Source organism: Carlito syrichta, unplaced genomic scaffold (assembly GCF_000164805.1).
Source record: "Carlito syrichta isolate Samal-C Ts95f unplaced genomic scaffold, Tarsius_syrichta-2.0.1 Scaffold309789, whole genome shotgun sequence".
NCBI classification, from domain to species: Eukaryota; Metazoa; Chordata; class Mammalia; order Primates; family Tarsiidae; genus Carlito; species Carlito syrichta.
In genome coordinates this window covers 288,312-297,925 of record NW_007253885.1, presented here as the reverse complement: position 1 = coordinate 297,925, position 9,614 = coordinate 288,312, and the positions used below count along the sequence as shown (strand labels likewise).

Here is a 9,614-nt window from a genome sequence, read left to right as displayed (position 1 = left end):
AATATTTTTAAATTTAATTTTCATTACAAAATAGATGTGGAGTGGTGGGTTGCAGAAATGATGAGACAATGAAAGAGGTAGGTGTGTGAGTTCTAGGTGAAGGGACAAATCTTCATGGTCTGTAAGAGGATTGAAATAGCTTGCTTGTTTTATCTCTTATCCACAGAGAAACAGTTGCTGTTTAAAGAAAAAAAAAGTTATTCCAATCACAATTTGAAAATAATTCTAGGCCCTCACAAACTTTTGGAGTAGCCTGGCAGTCCAAAAGCCAAGTACTGACAGATCCAAGCAGCAGGTGAAATGAACTCCTGCCATTCTGTCTGTCACTGGTGACAAGAGATCTGTGTCTCCCAATATGTGCTAAGGAATGCCAGCAGCTAAAAAACACTAATCAATACATTAGCAAAAGTATTTTGCCTTTCAGAGTTCTGTTGATACTGCAGTAGGTTTTCACACTGATTTTCACACTTGCAATCTGTTTCTTGTTAATTTATTTCCATTTCCTTTCAGGTAAATTTCCACAAAAAGTACTGAATAATTAGAATTAGAGTTACAATTAAGATGTATTTACAAGATACTGAAAATATACTTAGAATACTTTAACTACCTTCCTTTATTAAGAAGGAGCATTCCAATTCAGAGGGAAGTCTTGGTAAAGCAGTCATATTAATCTTGAGATAATTTGCAATTTTTGTTCTTACTATTACCAAACCAATTGCCAATAAAACTAAGCATACCTAATTGTCTAAGTATCATAAAAAAGTATCCAAAATTAGTTGCAAATGGTTAAAATAATACATATATAATTATGACATGTAATATACCACTATATATTAAAACAAAGACAATAATTAATTTTTTTTTTGAGTTGGAGTATCACTCTGTTACCCAGACTGGAGTGCAGTGGCCGCTCCCAGCCACCGTAGCCTCGACCTGCTGGGCTCCGGCGATCCTTCCGCCTCAGCCTTCAAAGTAGCTGGAACTACAGGTGTGCACTACCACGACTGGCTAATTTTTTGATTTATTGTAGAGATGAGGTCTCGCTGCCCAGGCAGTTCTTGAACCCACGGGCTCAGGAAATCCACTCATTTCAGCCTCCCAAAGTCACGAGATTACAGGTTGACCCACCTAGCTTGGCTACAATAATTAATTTTTAAAGAAGGTAAAATATAATTCCATTAAACATGACTAACAGGCCAGATAGAAAGAATATACCACAAAAATTTTTAGGACAACATAGTCATATTGACCACGAGGAGAAAATGAAAATCATTGCTGTTTTGTTTTGCTTTGCTTTGCTTTTGTTTTTTGTTTGGATTTTTTTCACAATTAATTTAATTTAGAGTTACTTGACAGATAATCCCTCTACCCTTAACACTAAAAGTAATTCAAATAGAGGGAACATTTGGTAATTGTTTCTTGATCTTTGCAATTACTAGATTTCTGTCTGGGCTTGAAGAACTCATAGAAATAGACATTCCTTTTTTTATATATCAATATTTTTTATTTTGATATTGTGGGGTACAGTTAAGGATTAGGTATACATATATGCTTCATTCAGGCACCTTTGTTGATAAAGGGTGTTTCCCTGTCCCCAGAAAGATATTACTACTGTTAATCCCACCTCCCTTCTCCTCCCCCCCAAGAGTTTCCCACCACTGTCAGTCCTTTTCTTGTAGTATTATGATGGATGTTCAAGGTCCACTATTTGAGTGAGAACATGTGATACTCAGATCTTTGTTTTTGTGAGAGGTCACTCAGTATTATAGACTCTAGTTCCATCCAGGTTGCTGTGAAATTCATGATTTTGTTCTTTTTTATGGCTGTGTAGTATTCCATCGTGTATATGTACCACATTTTTAAAATCTAGTCCTCTTTTGATGGACAGCATGGTTGATTCCAGGTTCTTGCTATTGTGAACAATGCCGCGATAAACATATGTGTGCAGGTATCTTTTTGATAGAGTGATTTGAGTTCTTCCAGATATATTCCCAGTAGGGGGATTGGGGGGTCATATGGGAGGTCGATATTTAGAGCTTTTAGGAATCGCCATACTGTTTTCCAGAGGTTGCACTAGTCTGCACTCCCATCAACAGTGTATGTGCTCCCTTTTCACCACACCCTCTCCAGCAACTGTTATTTTTTGAGTTATTGATAATTGCCACTCTGACTGGAGTTAGGTGGTATCTCAATGTGGTTTTGATTTATATCTCCTTGATGATTAGTGAGGTTGAAAATTTTTTCATGTGTCTGTTGGCTGCTCGGATATCTTCCTTTGAGAAGTGTCTGTTCACATCTTTTGCCCACTTTATAATGGGGTTATTTGTTTTTTTCTTTTCGGCACATTTGAGTTCCTTGTAGATCCAAGATGTTAAACCTTTGTCAGATCTGGAGTTGGCAAATACTTTTTCCCAGTCTGTAGGCTGTCGCCCTGCTCTCTTGATGGTTTCTTTGGCTTTGCAGAATCTTGTCAGTTTAATGAGGTCCCACTTGTCTATCTTATCTCTTATGGTCTGTGAATTTCAGGTTTTGTTCAGGAATTGGATGCCAGTTCCAATTTTCATAAGGGTATGTCCTGCATTTTCTAAGGTTCTTGTGGTTTGAGGTTTTACATTTAGGTCTCTAATCCATTTAGAGTTAATTTTTGTGTATGGGGACAGATAGGGGTATTGTTTGAGTCTTCTGCATGTGGTCAGTCAGTTTTCCCAGCACCATTTACCAAATAGCTACTCCTCTCTCCAGTGGTAGGCGGTGGAGGCTTTGTTGAAGATGAGTGGTTGAGAAATTGAGGTTTTGCTTCTGGAATCTCAATTCTATTATTCTATTCCATTGGTCTATATGCCTGTTCCTGTGCCAATACCAAGCTGTTTTGATTATTGTAGATTTATAGTAAAGTTTGAAGTCTGGTAATGTGAAACCACCTGCTTTGTTTTTTTTTTTTTTTTTGCTGAGGATTGTTCTGGCTATTCTTGGTCATATGTGTTTCCATATGAATTCCTGTATTGTTTTTTCTGGGTCTGAGAAGAATGTTGCTGGTAATTTGATGTGTACTATATTAAATCTGTAGTTTGCCTTAGGTAGGATGAACATCTTCACAATGTTGATTCTTCCAATCCATGAGCATGGGATATTTTTCCACTTGTTTGTGTCATCTTTGATTTCTTTGAGCAGTGTTTTGTAATTTTCGTTGTAAAGGTCTTTCACATTTCTGGTTAGGAAGATGCCAAGGTATTTCACTTTTTTGTGGCTATTGTGAATGGAATTGTGCTTCTTTTTTGAGTTTCTGTTTGTTGATTATTGGTGTAAAGAAATGTGATTATCTTTTGCACATTTATTTTTTAGCCTGAGACTTTGCCAAAGTCCTTTATCAGTGTAAGGAGGCTTTTGACAGATTCTCTTGGATTTTCAAGATATACAGTCATGTCATCTGCAAAGAGAGATAACTTGACGTCCTCTTTTCCTATTTGGATACACCTGATTGTCTTCTCTTCTCTGATTGCTCTAGGCCAGGACTTCCAATACTATATTGAACAGGAGGGGTGAGAGTGGGCATCCTTGTCTTGTTCCAGTTTTCATGGGAAATGGTTCCAGTTTTGTCCATTTAGGAGTATGCTGCCTGTGGGTTTCTTGTAGGTGGTTTTTACTATTTTGCAGTATGTTCCCCGTATGCCAAGATGTTCAAGGGTTTTTATCAAGAAAGTGCTGGATTTTATCAAAAGCTTTTTCTGCATCTAATGATATAATCATGTGATTTTTGTTTTGACATCTGTTGATGTATTTAATTACATTGATGGTTTTACGAATGTTGAACCAGCCTTGCATCCCAGGGATGAAGCCTACTTGGTCATGATGGATGATTTTTGAGATGTGTTGTTGGATCCAGTTTGCTAGGATCTTGCTGAGAATTTTAGCATCTATGTTCATCAAAGTTATTGACCTTTAGTTCTCTTTCTTTGTTGGGTCTTTAACTGGCTTGTGTATAATTTGATGTTAGCTTCATAAAATGATTTGCGTAGAGTTCCATCTTTCTCAATCACCTGGAATACCTTCAGTAGGATTGGTATAAGCTCCTCTTTAAATGTCTTGTAGAATTCTGCTGGAAAGCCATCTGGTGTAGGACTTTTTTTTGTAGGTAGTTGTCCTATTATGTAGTCAATTTCCTTGATTGTTATTGGTCTATTTAGGGTCTCAATTTCTTCTTGTTTCAACCTAGGTGGGTTGTGTGATGTCAGAAAGTCCTCCATTTCCTTAAGGTTTTCAAGTTTGTTTCCATACAAGTGTACGTAGTAGTCTCTAATGATCTTTTGTATTTCTTCAGGGTCAGATGTGACTTCATCTTTTGTGTATCTGATTGTGTTTATTTGGGCTTTATCTCTCTTTTTCTTGATCAGTCTAGCTAGAGGACCATTGATCTTGTTTATCCTTTCAAAGAACCAGTTTTGTTTTATTGATCTCTTTATCTGCTGTGTCCTGGATTTTGGCTTTTATTTTCATGATCTGGAATCTTCTGCTGAAATTAGAGTTTTGGTGGCCTTGCTTTTCCAGCTTCATTAGGTAGCTTGTTAGGATGTTAATTTGTGATCCTTCCATTTTCTTCATGTGCGTTTGTAGGGATATAAATTCGCCCTCTTACTACAGCTTTTATGGCCTCCCAGAGATTTTGGTAAGATGTTTCTTCATTTTCATTTGTTTCCAGGTATCTTTTAATCTCTGTTTTGATTTCATTGTTGAGCCAGGAGTTGTTTAGCATCATGCTGTTTAGTGTCCATGTCTTTGTGGGTTTTGGGGGGACCTTGTTGGTGTTAATGTTTATTTTTATTCCACCTTGGCCTGAGAAGGTGTATGGTAAAATTTTGGCCCTTTTAAATTTGCTTATACTTGATTTATGGTTAAGTATGTGGTTGATCTTAGAGTGCGTTCCGTGTGGTGATGTGTAGACTGTATATTCTGTGGCCTTTGGATGGAGTGTTCTGTAGGTATCAATTAAGTCCATTTGGTCAAGAATCACATTGAGGTTTCAGATCTCATTGCTGATTTTTTATCCTGATAATCTGTCTAGGGTTGTGAGTGGGGTATTGAAGTGCCCTGCTATGATTGTGTTGGAGTCGATATCTTTTTTTAGTTTATCTAGATGCTGCTTTATGAAAGTTGGTGCTTCTATGTTGGCTGCATATATTTTTAGGATGGATATTTCTTGTTGATAGAATGAACTTTTTATCATTATGTAGTGGCCTTCTGTATCATTTTTAATTTTTGATAGCTTGAAGGGTATTTTGTCTGAGATTAAGATCATGACTCCTCCTTTCTTTTGTGTTCCATTCACCTGAAAATATGTTTTCCATCCTCTTACTTTGAGTCTGTGAGTGTCCTTTCTAGTGAGGTGAGTCTCTTGAAGGCAATAAATTGTTGCCTGGTGATGTTTTATCTATTTTGCCATTCTATGTCTTTCCGTGGTGCATTTAATTCATTCACTTTCAAGCTAATTATTGAAATGTGAGATTTGATCCCTTTCATAATGTTCTTACAATGTTGTTGTTGTTCCTCCTGTTCATGTGTTGTCTTTCTTTTGGTTTTAGAGTTGGTTCCTGTGTGTTTTTAATCTTTTTCTTGTACTCTTGTTAAGAACATTGTTGTTCTTTTTTCTTTTTCTTCTGCGTTCAATACTTTCTTAAGTGTTTCTTGTAGAGCTGGTCTGGTGGCAGTGTAGGTTCTTAGGGATTGAAGGTCTGGGAAAGATTTCAATTCTCCCTCACTGATGAAGCTTAGCTGGGCTGGGTAGGTTATTCTCGGTTGAAATGGTTTATCTTTTAGAACTTTGAAGATAGGGCTCCAAGCTCTCCTCACCTGGGGGATTTCTGTAGATAAATCTGCTGTTATTCTAATTGGTCTTCCTTGGTAGGTAGTCTGACCTTTTTCTCTTGCAGCCTTTAGGATTTTTTCTTTTATACCTACTTTGTTTAGGCAAAGTATTATGTGTCTGGGAGTGGTATTCTCATTTGTTGTCTTTCAGGGGTTCTCTGAATCTCTTGTGTTTGAATTTTAACATCACTGATGAGATTAGGGAAATTTTCTTGAATGAAATGTTTGTTCCAGTGTGACCTCTGTTTCTCTCTCTGCCTCAGGGAGACCAATTACTCTTAGGGTTTTTTATGTTGGAGTGATCATTCATCTCTTGAAGGTTTTGTTCTGTCTGTTTAAACTTCTTTTCTATGTTTTTGACAGTTTGAGTTAGTTTTGTGTTTTGGTCTTTGAGCTCTAAGATTCTTTCTTCTGCTTGGCTAATTCTGCTTTCCATGCTTATTAGTTTGTATTTATTTTCTTCACAGTATTCTTTACTACTGTTATTTCTGTCATCAGTGCCTTCCTATTTTCCTCTTGTCTCTCCTCAATTTTTTAAATTCTCTCTATTAATATCTTGATGTCTGGGTTTGTTGCATGTGACCGGTCACTCTGGGTGCTCTTCATTGTTTGTGTTCTGAAGTCTGTTTTCTCAGTGTCTGACCTCCCAGGGGTCTGTGTGAAAGCTATATTCTTCTTTTCGTTTTTCTTCATTTGTGCACGTTTTTCCTCCCTACTTTTTCCTTCCCTCCACATTACCATCTTATTTAATTCTGTTATTCATGGTGTAGTGGTTGCTTTTAATCCTATTCTTCTTTATGTATATTCTCTTACATTGTTCAATTCTGGATTTACAATGTAGGTTGGGGGTAGTCCTTTCTATAGTTTTGAGATTTACTTAAGGGGGGAGCTGTGATTCAAAATCTCTCTTCAGGTCCTGGTATCTGCCGACAGGTGTATGGATAATCTGAAACCCACTTCCCACTGCCTTGGAATCTGTCCGTGCAGTGGGGTTGTAGGTTTACTCCCTGAAATAAAATGAGGTTAACAGAGGGTAGAGAATGGAGAAGACAGTGGGGGGAAGACAGGGGTGGAGAGAGAGAGGAGTAAGGGGGAAAACAGACAAGTGTACCAACAAATGGAGAGAGAGACAAAAACTGAAACCGATAAAAAAATAGACCATGGCTACAGACTAACTCACTCCCATATAAAAAAAACTAAAACATACAATGATGCTAACATACAAGCTAACCAATCTCCTTATTGTGTGCTATTCCTCTATACAAAGATATGGTTTACAGAGAGAAGAAAAGAAGAAGAAAAAAGGAACAAAACAAAAGGAATAGAATCAAGTCAGTAAACTAGCAGAACCAATCAAGCACACTCTGAGACTTCGTTTAATTCCAATGTCCTTTCAGTTCTGATTTCTAGCTGTCTTTTCAGGCTGGTAAATTTGTTCACAGATAGGGTCAGTTGCCCCTGGGCTGCTGTGATGGGCAGTTCCGATCACCACTCAGTTCACCACTGCCCAGTTCACCACTCAGATCTGACCTGTGTCTATATATCAAGCTTGTTTTTCCCCTTTTAGTGTTGTTACCTTGAATCGCTAGCAGGTGGTGCTATCTCACTGCTCCAGATGGTCTTTATCTCAGCTGCCCACCCCACAGGGGAGGGAGCCAGAAAGAAGCCTGAAATGGGAGCCGCTACCTCAAGGCACATGGGAGGAGACCCATGGCCTGGCAAGACGTCTCGGTGGCAGTAGTGGCAGCAGCAATCTCAGCAGATCTTGCTTGCAGTGGCTTCAAGGTCTGAAGGTGTGGATCACTTCAGGCATGGGTGGTGTGATGTGCAATGACTGCCACAGTCCGGTGGCAGCGGCGGCAGTGGCTGCAGTGGCTGCCCGAACCACCGTGATGCTACAGCGGTGTCAATGGCCAAGCTCCATGTAAGGAGCAGGCTGCTGCTCAGGATCTGCAGCCCCCCCGGAAGAGAGCCAGAGTCTTTTTGTGTTCTCTTTTGCGGAGGTCTCATAGACCAAGCTGCCCCATCACCATCTTGCCAGAAGTCTCTGACATAGACATTCTGGAGAGCATTTGAAATACTTTAGAATAACCAGGTAAACAGTGAAAGACAAGACTGGAAAAAGAATGAACTTGATTGAAAGGTAACTGAAGAAATATAAAATGCTTTAAAGGAAACTGACTGTCTGGTAGAATATGATCAACTTATAAAATTGTGGAACATTTAAAAAAAGTAATTGGAAAGTTTCCAATAGAAATGCATTTTCAGTGAAATCCAAACTGACAAAATCTCAAAAATCTAGAGAGCATTTAACTCTTGAATACAGTCACTTAGGGTCTCAAAATAGTTATATCTTTGACATTGGAGTGTTCTTGATTAACTGTAAAAGTTCAGCAGCATCTCATTTACCCAGTAACCACAGAGCTCAATTAAGACATTGCAACTGACAAACTACTACCTATAATGAACTGGAGAAAGATAGGCAGTTAGGCTGACAGTCTCGAAAATCCTCATATGGGATCATTTGAGTTAAGACTGGCAAGTATAATCTGATGAATAGACACTCTTTCTGATGCTTCAGCCAGCAACTGATAGAGTCAGAAAGTCTGAATCCTAAATCTATAGAATTATGCCCATTCCTGTCTTTCAGAGATTTTCTTCTAGAGGGAAGAGCTCAGGGCTTATTTACACATTACTTAATCATAGGATGCTCAAGTTGTTTTAAAGGAGATTTGTGCCTTCAGTGGGTCAGTGGAATAAGCAACTTGGAATATTTCCTTCAATACAGACCATGGAGTGATCTAAATAAAAGAAAAATATATATGCTGTCTTTATTGAAAGGAGAAATCAATAAAATGAAGACATTTTTTTCCCTAAATAGATATACACATTTAATGAAATTCTATTTATTATCCCTATGAAATTCTGTGGAACTTGATAAAGTTAATCTAAAATTTATAAGGAAGAACAAAGAACAAGGAAAGATTACTCTCTTGAATGACAAATGACTAGAAGGGGAGAAATCAGTCAAAAACTTACATTTTCAGGCCCCAGTGAGACAGAATAAGGGTAGGACATGGCCTCCTGCACATACTTTAACCACCAGACTTTACAACATCACCCCCTGGTGAAGGCATCCTATAGACCACACCCTTGAAACCCCATTGAAATAAACAGTGTTTCAAAATAAATGTTGCTTGGGACAGTATCTCCCTGATACCCCTCTCCCTCATGGTACATGGACTAAAGAGTATCTGATTGTAACCCTTGCTTCATTATAACATTAAAATCACCACCCCCAGGTGGAGCTTATCCACCATTTTTTGTACATGTGACATAAAAGCAAGTACATCTCTACACAAGTATGTATCTACACTAGGCTTGTGCACTTAGACCCCCCTCCCTAATCATGCTAACATACCTTTCCTTTCATGCCACACCCTCTCCCTTGTGTAATAAAAGGCCCTATCCAGCCCTTTCAGGGAAGCCAGCTGGAGAACTCTTTCTCCTAAACTGTCTCCCTTCAGCCTCGTATAGGAATCTGTTGTGCCTTGTGTCATTTTCTATTATAAAATAGCCTAAGAACTTGTGGTTGGTAGTATGGGGGGCCATTTATGGGGGGCCAGCCCCTTCAGAGAGATTTAGAGGGTCCCTGGAAGGTGGGGCAGTGTTGGCGATTATTCTGGAGAAATAAAGAGAAAGAAAGAGAAAGGGGGAGAAAGAAAGAGACTGGACTCTGTCTAGTGCAGAAGCCG

The 9,614-nt window shown here is 38.5% G+C and overlaps 1 pseudogene; it reads left to right on the top strand.

Moving 5' to 3' along the window:
- The first annotated feature begins 7,670 nt into the window (after positions 1-7,670).
- Positions 7,671-9,614, top strand: part of LOC103270314 — a 26,699-nt pseudogene continuing 24,755 nt past the window's right edge.